Here is a 17,540-nt window from a genome sequence, read left to right as displayed (position 1 = left end):
ACCAGTCTGGCCATTCTCCTCTGACCTCTGGCATCAACAAGACATTTTGGCTCACTGGATATTTTCTCTTTTTGGGACCATCCTCTGTAAACCCTAGAGATGGTTGTGCTGAAAATCCCAGTAAATACTCAGACCAGCCCGTCTGGCACCAACAACCATGCCACGTTCAAAGTCACTTAAAACACCTTTCTTCTCCATTCTGATGTCCGATTTGAACTTGTCTACATGCCTAAATACATTGAGCAACCAACCTATTTCAACAACATGTTTGTGTACGGCTTCATCGGTATCACAGTTTGCCATCTACAGATGTTTGGTCAAAGATAAGACTCTAAAGGTCACCAGTCAAAGGGCAACCTTGTCTTTGTTTTCGGACCAGGAAGTTAACAGGAAGGATGTAGAGGTGTCAAGGCCAAAACATCCACCTTTGAGCCTTTCATCAAAGAAACCAAGTCGTCAATCATGAGGCAAATTCTCAAAGAGGAAGATCACTCTACATATCAGCAGGTTTGTGGCAAATGTTTGTGGGAGTACAATTTAAAATCTGCCTTTTTTCCCCATTTTAGATGTGAAACACACAAACTTGCACAACATAAAGAATTATGGGTAATATTACGTTGCATTTTAGAAGCAAGGTTCTTTGGTGTGCTGTTTTTTAATTGCTGAAAACCTGAGACATGCAGCTGTGAATAAATACAGACTAATTTGAGGTACTAACAGCACAAATGGATTTTAGAGATGTTTGTCTTGGTGGTTCTCGGCTCAGAAATGATGTTACACTGTCACATTTTGGCACACATTTTGACATTTCCTCATTATCCGATAGCTAATTAGTGTCATCATCTGTGGTAATGAAGCTCTCTTTTGAATAAGACATCATCACATTCAGCCTGAAACACTGACGCTTCAAGACAGGAAGACACTGTTTTGACATCATCCCCTTTATAGAGGGAACAGTCAGCACTTAAAGCAGAGAACACTGCGTGTGTGTGTGTGTCCATGTATGTGTGTGAGGTTGTGTCTATGAAAGTATGTTCAAAGCACAGGCATGTGGAGGATTACAGAGCATGTCATTGAATACCAGGTATTAAATGAGCACAGTATGAACACACATTAAAAAAGTACAGGCCGAGCTCGAGGCCAATGACTAATAATCACAAGACCGGCAGCCCTCTGCTCGCAAATAGCCAAGTGTCCGACATAAACACATCCAAACACACACACCAGATATTCCCACTGCTACCCAGCCAGCTAATTTCATCCCCGTGGCTCAGGGTTCATCAACGTGTGTGTGTGTGTCCGTGTGAAGAGACGAGCAGCCTGCTATGACAAGGTTACATAACATCTGAAGGCATGTGTGTGTGACACTGTCCAGTCTGATGCCAACAGAAGGTTAGCAGAGATCACACACACACACACACACACACACATAAGGCTTAGAGGCAGCAGGAGGAGGAGGAGGAGGAGGAGGAGGAGGAGGAGGTTTGCAACCGATCTGTGGTTGGTCTTAATTTAATTGATGGCAGATTGTCAGAACACACAAACAAGACACAAAGTCAAAAGGTTTCAAAAAGGCTGAAGTGGGACTTGAAGACAATTTTGTGAACATAACATTTTGATTTAAGCACAAACACATTATATTAAAGTCATCAGCAAGATGTGAAGGACACAGACTGCTCTCCAAAGAACTATGACATCAGTCATTTCAATATATATATATATATATATATATATATATATATATATATATATATATATAACTCCTGTCCTTCGAAAGCAAAGGAGATAACAGAAAATAACTTTGCTGAGCTGGCTATATTAATAACTGTTATAAAAACACAAGCTGCGCTGTGTTCACTGAACCAGCAGCAGCACAGCTCAAAGCGTGTTGTCTTAACTGGGAGAGTTAATGCAATATGTATGATCATGATTGGTGATGATCATACTGGGCTGTTTTGGTGCCCCCTCCAGGACAAGGTTCATCTCTACAGCCTAACGTGACATGTTATTTGTAACTGACTCCTAGAATGACATATGGATTGGTGGCCCTTCATCAGCGGGATGATATCATTTGTCTCTGCCACCTAAAACCATTGCCAAGCACTGTTGACAAATGAATAAGTTTTGTGTGTCTGTCCCTTGTCCTTTTCCGCTTTGGTTGCGCTTTGATTACATTTAGGCACAAAAACAAGTAGGTTAGATTTATGGAAACACTGTGGTTTGGGTTACAGGACCTTCGTCATCATGGTCACAATAATAACTATTTGGTTAATGTTGGGGAACGTCAACACTGGTTGGAACAACTCTTGGTTGGAAACAGGAAATGAACAGTGGTCCCCTGTGTTAAAGGAACCTATTATGCTTTGTCCTATTTTCTGTTATATATATATATAATGTCACAAAGCCAGATCTTCATATTCAACGTGGTCAGAGTTTTAAATAATGAGGTAAACATGTGTAAAAGTAATCCCCGTGACCTTGTATCATATTCCTGCTGGAACATGTCTGGTTGTGTTTAGAAGCTTTTATTGGTGATTTTTAAGTGCGGTTTGTTTGGCCAGGTGTGAACACAGCTATTGCACTCGGGTGTGCATCAAAACAACTGGATCGAGACCAGGGGTCGCGTTAACCGGATATTCTCGGTCATTGACCGTTTTTTTACAACAATGACCGGAAAATCTGAAGGCCGTCTGTCATTTTGACCGGTTGCAATTACCACCCCTGCCCACTTGGCGGCGGAGTGCACAGTCAGTGGTTTAAGTGGCTGCCGTTTTCACACTGCAGAGAAAAGGTCATTTATCTACTTCATGTAGCGTTGTTGACATAACGCCCTGGACACACCGGACGTGGAACCAAGGCACGGCGCCCAGCAGCGGAGGCAGTTTTCAGTCAGCGCCCATGTTAACCTATCTGACTGTCCACACAGGCCGCTGAGCAGAGCGGAGCGCCCGCGAAGGCAGCGCTTCAGTTCGGCCTCTGGTCTATTTTTCACACGAGCCGCGAGCGCTTCTGTCAAGCTGGATAGAGCGGATCGTACCAAACAGGAAGTCGGACACAGAAAAGACGAGAGAATCCGGCCAATTTTCAAAATAAAATAACAGCACGCACTGAGTGAGGAACGTGAGGAGAAAATACCATGTTTATAATTTAAAATAACACAACAGTGCATAACCGAACACATTTTTCACTACCATAATCACTTCATTACAATTTTAATTTTGTGTCACCGAGCCTACAGGCATAACTACATAACGCCCTGGACACACCGGACGCGTTAGTGCCGTCCGATGTGTCCAGGGCGAAGCTTAATGGCACGGGCGTGTGGATGTCTGTTCATCTTTTCGTTCATGTCCTTATTAATGCACACTTTATAACTTGCTTGTTGGATTTATTAAAAACGAACAAATGAAAACTAAATGTCTCTGAATATCTTTATGTCATTAAAATGACCGGTAAAAATAGATTATGACCGGATTTTTATGACCCTGTCGGTCAAAATGACCGGCGCCGAAAAAGTCTAGCGCAACGTCTGATCGAGACCTTCCTGAAGAGGTGGTCTCAGTCTGGTTGCAAATGAACTCTGGCGTGTTCATTTGAGTCGAGAACGTGCATCAAAACATTGTTTTCTAGTTGGAGCCGCGCCTCGTTTTCAAACTGTATGGTTTGACTAAAATGAACAATGACAGCAATATAGTCCACGATGAGCAGCGCTAAAATCAACCTGCGTAGTTGTCCCTCCATTGTGACATTAGAAAGTGTCACATTTATCTTGCAAGTGTACTCTTCTTCAACGTTTGCTTTACTTCCTGGATTTTTCCCACATGGAGATTCTGACCAATCAAGAGCAGCTTTTTTGTGCAAGGCATTTAATCTGGTCCGCTTGTAAATGCTGCTGTGAGAACACGAACCAACTCTAGGCAATTATACAGCTTTGTACGAAATAAGTCCCTGATTCAGACCAAAGCAAGACAACTCTAGGTCTGAAAGCACCCTAAGATTTAATGGGTGGATGTAGTGAAAGAAAGAAGGAAGCAATGAACGTTTAAAACAACAGAGGTCATAAGAAGATAAAGACACGAGACGAAGTAATGAATGAAAAAGAAGAGAAAAAAAATGAAGTAATCTTTTTTAATGGACTTTTGCAGTACTGTACATTGAAAGATTAATACATTTTTGATCTTCGGATAAGTTCTTGTTTGGTTTAGATTGTCTCATTATCGGTTGCTCAGCTGGTGTGTCTGCAGGAAACACCACTATAGGTACCACCATTCTCTTTAATAATTAATGACCTGATGAGTGGACATCACTACACTGTGGAACAACTCTGGGGATTCCAAGCAAACCAGATGACATCACACTGTATTTATGAACATCTGCCGTTAATATAATAAATTCAACAGGGCCATGTGGAGCCCTGTCCCCAACACAGCCTGGGTCAGGAGTTTAATTCCCAGTGGGACCACCCATGTCAGTACTCATGGTACTGTATGGTGCTTTGGAATAATCTCTCCTCCAAATGGCACTTATCACATGTGGGCTCTAACAGGATTACATATCCAACTGGGCTAAACTGTCAGTGGGATGTCAAAAAAATTCACGCTCTCATGTATGTATGGATAGCTGTCTTTGTCTGTGCTGTATGCATCGGGTTTGACAGCTCATCAGAGAGGTAAAAGAACAGTAATGGGCTCTCTTTTTTTTTTGTGTGTGTGCATGTTCTTGTGCATGCTACATAGTGAGGACCAAAAGATGTATTTTAGCAACAGAGTGAGGACATTTTTGCAAAGTGAGGACATTTTGGCCGGCCCTCACTTTTTCAAAGGCCTGTTTGAGGGTTAAGACTTGGTTTTAGGGTTCAGGTTAGAATTAGGCAACGGTTAGGGTTAGGGTTAGGCATTTATTTTTGATGGTTAAGGTTAGGCGAAGGGGCTTGGGAATGCATTATGTCAGTGAGGGTCCTTACAAAGATAGCAGCACAACAATGTGTGTCAGGACTGCGATGGAAAACAGAGTAGACAGTAGGCAGCAGCATGAAAGTCCGCAAAAAAGTTATGTTGGTTACTTCGTCTTTATCTGTTACTTATTCAGTCTCTCTTTCAAACTCAGTGACAACTAGTCTGAACTATACTCAAGCGCTGCTTACGGTTACTGATGGTCGTGCTGGTAGAGAGGCAGAAATTCTTGTGCCCACCCAGGTGTCAGGTTTCAGGTTTCCATTACTGCCGATTGGAGATGGAGCTGATAAAAACCTGTGACTGCTGCAGAGTCATTTGTTGTGAGAATGAATGCCAACTGTAACCATTCCCACTAAAGACAAAAGCCAGATGTCAGAAAAAGAGACAATCTCCTGAAACCCAAACTTTTGTTTGGTATGCATTTTTTATTTCTCTTAGCTATTTGGGATCAGTCGGATCCAATAAGTATAAAAAAAAAACGTAATATTGTCGATGATAATAAAGTCCTAATGTCTTCAAATGAGTACTTCCTCATTAACAGCGGCTTAGCTTGTTACTGTTGCTAAAATTGGTCAAATTTGTTGCCATATCAAACTACAAACATTACTGATCATAAATTAACTAACTTCACCCATAAAATGTGATCAGGTTTTGTACCTTGTCCACTTTTGTGTCGGGATCGGCTGCAGACTGACTTGGCAGAGATGACTGCCATCTTGTTTTTACATGGATTAGTGTATTGTACTCTTACTACCACTAGATGGCACAAAAAGTGTCCATGAACGAGGACAACAGGTCTAAGTTAAGTAGAATGAAGTATAAGGTCAAGTAAACCCAAAATGTGATGTCCTCATATGAGGACACAGGGTCTCAGGAGGATAAGATAATTAAGAGACACAGAAATTAATGGACACAGATAGCTTCCTGGAATTGTTGGAAAAATCCATCAGAACCTGAAACAATCGACCCAATCACCAAAAAAATGTTAGCATTGTACAACACCGTGGTTAACATGTGGTTACATTTTGGCACAAATTATGATTAGGAAAAGATGATGTTTTGTCCTAAATTACCAGGTTCTGGTGGCACACAAGCAGCAATGTCTGGCTAAAAACAACCACTTATCGTGGCACATTGGTGCTGGAGAAAACAGTCACGGGTTGCTTAAAAAACACCTATGTTTGGGGGCCGTTTTGCCGAATCATATAAAGCCAACATTTTTTGCTGGCAATGGACTTAAACAGTACAACATGCATTTGAATTTGTTTCGCACGTTGGTGCAGTCTGTTAAAACCAATTAAGAGTAGTAGGGTATTCATTAATTATTCTACCTCGATGAAGAGACTGTGAGTTTTCAGTCCGACTGGGTCCAGTTCAATAACACCCATCTTGCTGAGGTCAAGACCTTTGGAATCAACATAACCCAGTTACTGGTTTCTTTGGGCGTATGGAAACACAGACTGTGTTTTTATTTGTAACCATGACTTCCTGGCCGATACAGTGTGAGGTCCAGTACCTCCGCTGCATCACTTAAGCTAACAGTTATTGTACTTTAATACACCGGGGAAGCGTTCTTGGCTGCCAACTATGTAACATGCACACAAATGGACAAGAAGGAAAAAAATGTAGCACTCTTTTGGTTTTGGCCCACATCCACGTTCCCAGCAGTGGGTTGCTGATGTTGGAGGAAGATCAGGCCTCTGAAGGAACACACTCTGGCTTCTGATTTCTTTGAGAAACACGTTTACATAACCAGTGCCCTTGGGCTTATGCAACCACCCTAGATTTTAGAGTTAAACACACATCGTTCATGTGCCACGTACTTATCATACCTTTCTCAGAATGGTTTGGAGTTATGTAATGGATGCTCTCGGTCTGGGACATTAGCAAAGGGTGAAAAGACCAAATGCTAAAATGAACAACGAGTGAGAACATGTTGACATATTTGGGCAGCGGGGCGGCCTCACAGTCAGACAGACCATCCTGTAATTGAAAGGTCTCAAGTTTAATACCCTGGAGCAGACATTGCTGTGTCTCTCAGGCATCTCTCGAAGTGCCCTTGAGGGTACTACTGAATTCTACCTGTTGTATGAGGGTCAGCTCATAAGTCAACTGACGATTATCGGACAGCATTTCAGAGTTTTGGGAAATAGACCAAATCACCATGACCTTGCACCATCACTTCTGGGTGGACTACTGGCAACTGTTTTGAATGCAAAGACGTTTTCAGTGAACATTTTGTGGATACATTTGGTATCCATATTTTTGCAATTTGTCAGGTACATTAATTAACATTTCCTCATAATTCGAATTACTTTTTCCTCAAAATGTATTTGCTGTTTTAAATTAGTTGTATATAAACGTAATTTCAAGGAGACAGGGCTGATCAGGTTTAACGGGAGACATTCAATCCGCTACTAAAACCCCATCTTCATTAAAATTCACAGTATTTGCTTCCTCAGTCGGCATCCTGCCTTCGTTGTCATGGGAAACCCATCCTTATTAACGGTCAAAGGCTCCCCATCCATTATAAGCCATTTGGTGCTGTTTTAGTCATCTGTTTATTCATCTTTAATTAAACCCAAACGAGCTACACGACTGTCGACAAACGACTGCAGTAAATGATCTGTCATTATATTACAGCAGTCATCAAATTAATTACAGTTGCAGTGAGGACTTATTCATATCAGGCTCCTTATTAGATGTTGTTGCGATTTACTTGCATCTTGAGTCTGAGCTTAACGTGCAGAAAAACCTTTGAGGAAATCTTGTAAAATAAAGGCTTTGTTTTGCTGTTGTGTTTAACAAAATGTGGGAAATGATAGTGTTCATCCCAGTTAAAGCTCCCAGTTCACTGACAGAGGTTCATGATCAGAGTCAAATGCAGCTGCACGCTGGATTTATCCTCTATACTATGATGAGTACAATGTCCATAAGGGTGAAAAAAATCAATTAGGATTTAGGCACAATTCTGGCTTTATTATTAGATTAATCCCACAAAGCCCCCCGATGCATGAGAGTTAAGCCGTCTGTGGTGATATCATGGCGGCTGTCTTCTCTGGCTGCCTGTCCCACCGAGAGTGCTATTGTTTGGTATGCATAACGTTAGCATAATCCCCGGCCAGCGCCTGCCCCCGTTCCACCTGTGCCTTCACACTTTCGAGGCCAATGCAAAAATCCCGAGGAGACTTCTGTCAGAGAGGAAGAGAAAACCTCACCTAACCTCACGGCTCTTCAGGAAAAGGGAAATGAACCCTGAGTGGATTATCTGCAAGACTTAAAGCAGCTACAAAGAAAGCCTGGCATTATCCAATGTGGTGGTTCTCAATAGATTTAGCCCATGAACCCTAAAAAGTCTGATCTGTGACCCCCCGGTGGGCGCACATATGCAAAGTGGGGTGATGAGTGACGGATTTTTTAGTCTCTTTTTAAGCCATTTCACTTAATAGATTTGAGTCTATCTGGATGTGCTTTTACTACTTTACAAAAAAAAGGCTTCAAATCATTGAGCACAAAATAAAATGGCTTTTTCTTTATTTAAATAGACAACTTTATGTCTCCTGTTCAGAGACAAAAATCTGCTCGCATGCTGTAGCAACATTGTCAGGACTCAGAGTACTGTCGTCTCCACAAGGTATTATTTTATTAGGATTCAAATTTGGGTTTTAGTCAAGGGCAAACTGACACCCAGGATCATTTTTTAAAGGTATTTGTCGCAGTTTTAAAAGCAAATGTAAAATGGATTTGGTTCTCAAAATTCATGCTTTTTTCCCTGCATGTTAGAAAAGCCCCTGAAACAGTATTTAGCAGCTTCTTAAGCAGCTTCTTAAATGCACAATTTGAGGGACAGCATTCTCAAAACACAGGAGTGGAACTACTAAAAAACCAATCGGCCAAGAAAATCAAACACAAGATAACAACTGGCTAAAGTTGTTAATATGAGTAATGTCTCTAAACACAGCAAAAAAAGGGCTGTATTTTTATTATAGATCAGTTGAGAAACACAAATTGCATTATCCTTTTACACCTCAAACTATTAAATGATGCATACTGTACTTAAAATGGAACAAGCAAACACATACAAAACCATCCTTTGAAGGTGCAGTTGCAGGATGTATTTCTGCATGAAACAGGACTGATTTGATTCACGAGACAACAGCTAAATACACATTATTCATGTTTTCTGTTGCTGTCAAGTGTTCTTTAATCAGTATGTGGACAAACAAATCCGTAAAACACTGCGGCTGCTTTTCATCATCTTTTTTTATCCAGTCATCCAATCACAGTGGAGGAGGGGCAGGACAAATACCACAAAGACCAACCAGCACATCAGAAATAAATGGACTGCACTTGTATAGTCCTTTTCTAGTCTTCCGACCACTCAAGGAGCTTTTACATAATTAAGAAAAATTCAGAAGAAGAAAAAAATGGAAATGAATTATTACAATATTTGGTAGAAAACCGAAATAGGATGGGAAAAAGAGTTATCCATAAACATCTCAGAGGAAGCCTGGAGAGATTCTTTGAAGGAAAATTTTGAAAGCACACAGTCAAAACATTGGAGAGAGTTTGCATGGAAAATAAGTCTGAGATTTTTCATTACTCCACATATCACTGGAAGGATCTCTACTGTAGCAGGATCTGGCTGCTGGAGAGGATGTGGGGAAAGCAAAGCAAATCATACACATATTTTCTTTACATGTCCGGTAATAAAGTCTTTCTGGGAAGAAGTAGAGAAAGCCATTAAAGATATTCTTGACATTAAGGAATCCCTGACATTCGAAAATTGGCTGGGTATTAACATGCACCATAAGACAAAATTAAAAGAGCGAAAGGTCTTTAATATGTTGCGCCTAACTGCACTGAAGCAGCTGACCAGGATATGGAAACAACCCAAAAAACAGAATTACATTTGTGGTATGAAACAACAAAACAAGTATTTGAAATGGAGAGGCTTACACTCGTGGCTAATGGCAGCTTGGAGAGGTGGAATAGAGAATATTTGGGGTATATTGACAAGGTGACAAAGTGCTCTGATAGCTTGGTGTGGGACAGATGTTGTGTACATGATGCATTCACACACACCACATGTACTCGCACGCACGCATACACACACACGCACACACACACAAACACACACATGCACACACCTTCATCATCATAATAATTTTATTTTATTTTTTATTATTTTATTATTATTATTATTATTATTTTTATTTACATATCTTTTTTATGTTTTATTTATTTATTTATTTACTTTTTCCCTCTCAGTGTATTTTTTTCTTTCTCAATGTATGTGTTTTCCTTTGTATTTAAATGCTATAAAAATTTAAATTATAAAAAAAAAAGGTATGAATATCAAGTACTCAAATTCAGATTATTATATGTCTTATATTTATTATAATAATTTGATTGTTGAATTTTGCTTCTATTTTTGTGTCAAACTATTTTCTATTAACTGTCGTTACTTATTGATTGTCTTGTAATATCTGACATTCTGGAAAATCTGTTTTACTTTGTTTTAGTTTATTAAACAGTATGTCAATTAAAAAAAAAAAAAAAAAAAGGAGCTTTTACACTACGAGTCACATTCACCCATTCACACACAGGTGGCCGAGGCTACTGTACAAGGTGCCATCTGCTACTCAGTAACCAATCACTCACGCTCACACAACAGTGGAACAGCTATCAGGCGCAAGCTGAGGTTCAGTTTCTTGCCCAAGGATACCTCGACATGCGGGATAGAACCGACAACCATCTCTACGTCTGAACCACAGCTGCCTCCAGGGAGAAAGTAAGACTTAACTCACCTAGACTGGTGAGTTGTCCTCTCTCCCCACATGCCTCAGCCTTCCCTTTAGGGATACACCGAAATGAAAATTTGTGGCCGAATACCGAATGCCGTTGTTTAGTTTTTCATTAATTTTTGCAGATGAACCCCCTCCAGATTAGTGAGTCACTTACTCCACCGAATACCTAATGTGTGTTTTTTTGCAATATTCGGCCGAATATATTCGGTTACCGAATAATCGGTGCATCCCTACTTCCCTTCATTCAGAGAAAGGGCCAGAGCAACTAGGTGCTCTACCATGTGCAGACATTTTTACATCCAAGGATATTCTGTATCATAGCAACCACACACAACCAAAATATCTCAGCTGGAAGAATGCCGCGCTCCTTATTGTGCCTCATGTTCTGCATTTAACAATGAACAAACTGTGATCTTTGTCATTTCAAAAGCAACATTATACCTAATAACAGACTAACAATGAAGCTTATTTACAAAAAAAAACAACCAAATAATTTAAGTTGTACTGCATATTGCTATTCTGAACCACCCTTATTCACCGCAGGGGGATTTTCTCTCACGCCGACAGCTGCAGGGCAACAGCGAGGCAGGTTTGATACATAAACTGTTTATTATCCTCACCTCAGTGAGTTCATATCAACACAATGCAGACAACACTAGAGTCGACAGCTTACAGATATACAGTTATCGGTCTGACTTATTGGTTTATCCTGAGAATAAGGAGTCTTTATCTGTTGCACTTGTATCAACGGAGGTTTTCAGGTTCACTCTTCTCCTCACATTAACGATCCAAAGCTTGAAGCGCCAGACTTCTTTCCTCAGAGCAGCTGAAAAACGTGGACACATTCCAACAAATGCCACCAAACATCAATAATCCAGTCTGGCTCCGGACCACGTTTGGCTCTTCACACTCTCAAAGGGTTTAAACAAGTCTTTCATGATCAGGCTCTTCAATACATGTTGTACCTGTGAATCAGCGCCGGCCCGCCCACCCACCTGCTGCAGTCCATTACTTAGACCAGCCTGAGGAAAGACAGAGGACTATACACTGAGCATCCTGCTTAATGGCCACGGGGCCCAGCGGTGCTTTGGAGACACAAAGGGACACTTTTATTGTTTTCTGATAAATGGGAAATGGACGAATCCATAAATCTGCTGGATTCATTCGGTGCCGCAGGGCTAAGTAATTAAATAAGTCATGTGCCAGTTGGCACAGACTCACCACAGACTCCCCTCCTCCGATAGATCTGGCCAGGCAAACAACCGGGCAGCTTAATAATTTCCTTTGTTGCTGGTTAATTGGCTTTCTGTGGCGTCTGCCATCAACATTTGCATTACACAACAACACAGAGACCGAGGAAGTCTTTGTGTTGCATCAAAAACATCAACAAAGAGACAAGATTTTTGCCATCTGTCAGGCAGGGAAACGCTTGAATGGTGGGCATTATTTTGAATATGTATTAATATGAGAAAGGAAAACTCAGCCACCATATTTAGAGGGTAGACTCAGCTCTCAAACACACAAACACAAACACACACACACTGTAACACAGACATCTGTTGCTGCTTTTGGGAATTTTTATCCTCAGGAATTTTAGGTTAATTAAAATTCACATTACTTCCCGTTTTTCAATTAAAACCCAACCTCACCCTTACACCCTAAAAACTCAAATGTCCTTGTTTGCCAGTGTAATCATTAATATATATATATTAAAAAAAAAAGGTTCATATTGAGGTGACTCACAAGCCGGCTGTCAAACCGTGGTCGTTCACTGGTTAATGCCCCAAATATTGTTGGCTGAAGAGAGGAAAGAGAAAAGGTTGTGTTACTTTCAAAAATGCACCACAACATGGTAAGATATCATGAATCATTGGTGTTAATCAGCAACACTTTCAGTCTCTCACACACTGAGCAAATCCTGCTCATTTTTATTTAATCAAGAAGGAAAATCACATCGTTAAAGGTAAGCTGACTGAGCATGCTTGTTTTTTTTGTCTCCAAACAGCCTCTGAATCAATTAATAGCTCTCAATCATGGACTCAGGGTCTGTCATACAACACATCAGGTATCTGAGGGACTTTCTGAGGTTCCTGCTTACATCATGGGAAATCCCCATTAGGCCACAGAAGTGATGAAGCTTTCTGGTTGAGTGGGAAAACACAGCACAAGTCCAAGTGCCTTTAAATCACACAAACTAGATCAGCTCTGACAGGGATGACTGTGAACTTTATCAGACAGTGTGAAGTTTATGTAATCAGCAGCAACAAGGCTAGGTGGAGTTGCATCCACCGTGGGTGACTATCATAGCCTTGGACACCCATCACTTGTGTTGTCCAAGGCCTCGATTGACAGATGTCCACCCCAAAAACACTTCTCTTGCTTTCCAAAGCACCTGGAGGCAGACTGGCTCACACTGTCACTGGATCTCAGCAGGTGTGAATGAAGTCAGTATTGTATAACCACATTATTGAAGGGATAGTTGGATCTTTTAAAGTGGGGCTGCATGAGGAAATTATCCAGAGTCAGTGTAAAACATACAGAAGATGTTGGTCGGCACTATGGAAGTATTAAGAGAACTGGATACAGCGTTGAAGGTGGGGTCTCGTTCATTCTGATGAAAGTTGCTCAGTGGCGCATGAAACTAAAAAGAAGCTTGATCTCTGCGGTATAAAAGTATCTAGATTTTTCGCATCGTGGGGTCGATAGAGTAGTAGAGACATCAGTCGACCACACTGCTACTTCCAATTTAGAACTCCGCTAACGTGAATATCCACTGATTTACAGGTGTCTCACAGGGTAAGTTTAATGGGATCAAAGGAACTTAAGGTCCCCATGGCATCTCATGATGGACCCGGACATTGTAATTCCACTTGTGGCCACTATGTTGAATTGGCTTCAAAGCGTGGCGCTCCTCCTGGGGGCTTGGTTTGCACACCCCTAGTTTGGAGAAGGATGTAGGAATACCGACAGAACACAAGAAATGTACTGCTGTGGACGGGGGCAGCAGCTAAATGTAGAATATTTTCACTGCTTTATCTTTGCGTCAGACAGCATTTACGACTTTCTATCAAAGGAACCATTTTTACAGTGCATTACTAATAGGTCTAAACGAGCAGTCATTCATTTGTTTAACCACAAGGTGGCGGCTCTGCAGTGGGCTATATATGATTGTTTGGCACTTCACCTTTGCAGGGTTGGCGGTAAAAGCATCCAAATATGTTCATGCACTGTTTCTCTATTGTCCACCAAGAATTATCTTTTATTTTTTATCTGGAATCCAAAGCTAGCTCAGCTGGGGCTATCGGAGACAAGCCACTGCTATTGAGCTTCAGCAAAATTTAAAGGAAAGTGACAGGCTGTATGACACACATTTATTTGATGAAATGTAAAAACATTTATTTCATTCTGTGAATAGGCTACACATTTGTGCAGTGGAGAATGTCAGAATCGCTCAAGGCCTACAACAACGAAAAATGAAAATAAAAATGTTAAAAAGTAGCTGCTATTCATTTCTGTATGATTTTTTGCCAAAGCCACAGGGAGCCACTGGAGAGAGGATTTGGTGCCACAGGTTGCCTACCCCTGAACTAACTGATCAACACAGCAGTAGACCAGCAGACTTTGTGGAGAGCATATATAGAGAAATGAAGCTGCTAACAGCTTGCCTGTCAGAAAGGACTGTCTGCATCACTGCAGTACACTGCTTAGCTTCCATGCAGTACTCCTGTCTGCTTCTTCAAACTGGGGCCGTGCTGACCTTAATTTACTTTAGGTAATGAACTGACTATGGATTAAGTGCCTCATACAATCCCATGTCAAAAGATCTGAACTATCCCTTTAAGAAAACTCCATCCAGCCACCTGAAACGTCATCTCGCTCTGCTTCTAACTTGTTGCTGGCCACAGAGCGGCCCTGCTAAGCAACAGGGGGGGTGAATGCCTTCCTCAGGGGTGCAACAGTATTAACTTTGTTGTTTTCTCTTGAAACACCCACTATGCTGCAGTCAGACAGCTGGGCAGAGCTGTGCACACTGTGGTTATGTCCTCTGTACTGCTTCTGGAAATGTGGATTTTTTTTAACAGAGGACACATGTTGGGATTTCAAGACATATTTTGAAATTTGTTTTGGACTGAACGTCTCTAAATTTGACCATTTTAGCCAATAAATAAAGGAGGTATTTAGTATTTTATGACCAGGATCATATCTGACATGCATGCAAATGTTCTTACTTAAAGGAACTTGAGGTTAAACTGTTAAAAAAGAAAGTAGTTTAAAGGTCAAAGAGGTTCTAGGTGAGTGGGTTTGTGGAGAAATTCAAACTCATCACCTCTGTCCTGAGCCCGGCCTTTTGCTGTAGCTCAGTTGATTAAATATACGTAATAAATGTTAACACATCAGTCTATGATTTGTGATAGAAACACTGGATGACCTGTCTTTGTTGTGACTAGACCTCTACGACAGTACAAAGCCACATATCACCAGCCAGTCTCAGCCAAGTCTGTCGGACACAACCGATCCAACAAGGTAAAACAAATAAATCTGTTGGTGAGAAGCGGCGACCAGGAACAAACCTGCTGAGCTGTGGGCACTGTAGCCAGAGCAAACTGACGGCAGGGTGGGAAAATAATGACGCTAATAAAAAATCCAGATTTACTGCGGCGGGACAGGTGCCTTTGCCCAGAGTAATGGTTATCATCTGCGTCTAATGTGGACCTGAACGTGGGCGGCACGTGCACGCTAATTAAAGTTTTAAATACAGAAAGAGCCGACGGAGCAGAAATAAGTGCTTCCCTTTGCAAGTCAGACGATGACCCGACAGTGAACAAAGAGACGTGGAGCAGCCAGATCTCGGGGTGTTCTTAGAGTCTACACACAGAGAAACAACTGGATTAAAAGAAACAAGGCGAGCTCTCCGAACCAAGCATGTAATTAACAGTGTTTGTCCCAGCATTCAGAGGCGAGGAGATGAGACTATAAACAAATAGGAATTATGGAAAGCAAACACAACTGATTTTACAGACTGTTGATTCAGCTCTCTTGTGATTAGCACCCACAGCTCCTGAGTTTTACAAATGAATCCGGCCCAGTCTCCACAAGAAAATGCCGCCATTGTACGTTCTAATGCGTTAAATATGTACATTCAATAGATATCACATTAATGTCTCTAAAGTGACGTAGTACATGAGCTGACTGCTTTTCCTGCCGGGACTGTACCCCACCCGCAAAAAAGGGTATTTTAAGCAAAAACATGATCTTCTCCAAACCATAACTAAGTGATTTTTGAGCCCAATCCAACCACACATTAACCACAGCATTGTTAAAACATACAAATGTGATGTGTCCGTGGTTTGCAGAGATGTACAATGCCAACTTTTTTTTGGCAATGGGTTGATGAGTCACGAAGAGAACTACAGCCACAGAAATAAAAAGGTACATTCTTGTGTAACTTATTCCTGTTATTGATGAGTGATGTGCGGTCAGGGTCTCCCTTATAGATCACATTTTCTAAACTAATGATATTTCATGACATAAACTTTAATATGTAATATTAATGTTTATTCTTGTGAGCTCTATCTTTCATTTGTGTATTAATTTAATAGTTTAAACCAGAGAACCTTTGGCTCTGGAGCTCTCCAATGGCTCCCTCTGGCTTTGACCAAAACTTAGGCTACATGGAAATAAATCACGGTTATTTCTGAACATTTTAATTTTCATACATCATTGTTGTAGGCCTAAAGTGACTCTTACATTATTCAATTGTAAAAATGTGTAACCTATAAACCTACAACAACATCTCATCAACAAAAATGTGAGTCATAGCAATGTCTAAGGTCTGGCGCCTTTTCTCTACATTTTGCCGAACATCAAGAGCGGTGTCTTGTCTTGAATCTCCTTAGTGAAGCTAGCTGTGGATTCTAAATCCAGAAAGGAAAAGTCTTGGAGGAAAATATTAAATTTAATAGTGCGTAGACAGCTTTGTTTAGTTTCGCTGCAAAGTACCAAATGTTCATCAATACCTTACGGCAGAGTAGCCACCTAGTGGTAAAACATAATAATGATTAGATCTATTAGTAATGTTGATAAGCTAATTTGGACGAAATAAGGCTGTGTTACCTTTATTATAAGGCTCAAATATATTTTGTAGCTCCAGACAAAAAAGCTCTTCCGGTAGTAACGGCTGCTGACCCCTGGTTTAGACAATACAATGAGAAATGTAGCAGTTGCGGATCGTTGAGCACGAAAATAATCCCTCTCACTGTGAATGCAGGCCAAAAAAGCATGATGCGTATGTGCACTTCGATCCTGTATTCTACACTAATGTCACAAAGCAAAACTCTTCTGTGTCTTTTTACATAATATACCAGAAATGTTCTTTGTCACGATTGGTACATATGAGTGAGATTCCGCTCTAGAAGTGTGCGCAGTTAGATTTGGGCGTCACTACGTCAGAGCTCAGTGTACCTGACGTATGTCAACATCAATGTAATCATGGCTGCGGCTGCGGAAATCTCAGAACTGAACGATTTTGCAAAATTGGATCTTCAAGGCAAGAAGGAAATCCAGGGCTTGACGCTAACTTTTTTCCCAAGGAGCACATGAGCTCCTAAGTTAAAAAAGTAAGGAGCGCACAAAGAACTTTAGGGGCACAATGTAAATTGATCAAATAATGTGTTTTCCGTAATAAACGTGATGCAAATAGACATTTACAAGCAAAATTATTTAATGAATTTGTATACAAAATGTACAGAAAGGTAAAATCATCAAGTTTTGAAAA

General features: G+C 40.8%; 1 long non-coding RNA gene across 1 annotated transcript in view; it reads left to right on the top strand.

Moving 5' to 3' along the window:
• The window catches only part of LOC126394435 (uncharacterized), a 310,194-nt gene that overhangs the window by 1,192 nt on the left and 291,462 nt on the right, over positions 1–17,540 (top strand). The window lies entirely within an intron of this gene.

Source organism: Epinephelus moara, chromosome 8 (assembly GCF_006386435.1).
Source record: "Epinephelus moara isolate mb chromosome 8, YSFRI_EMoa_1.0, whole genome shotgun sequence".
NCBI lineage: Eukaryota > Metazoa > Chordata > Actinopteri > Perciformes > Serranidae > Epinephelus > Epinephelus moara.
Note: the sequence above shows the minus strand (reverse complement) of the source record. Positions and strands in the feature narration are given on the sequence as shown.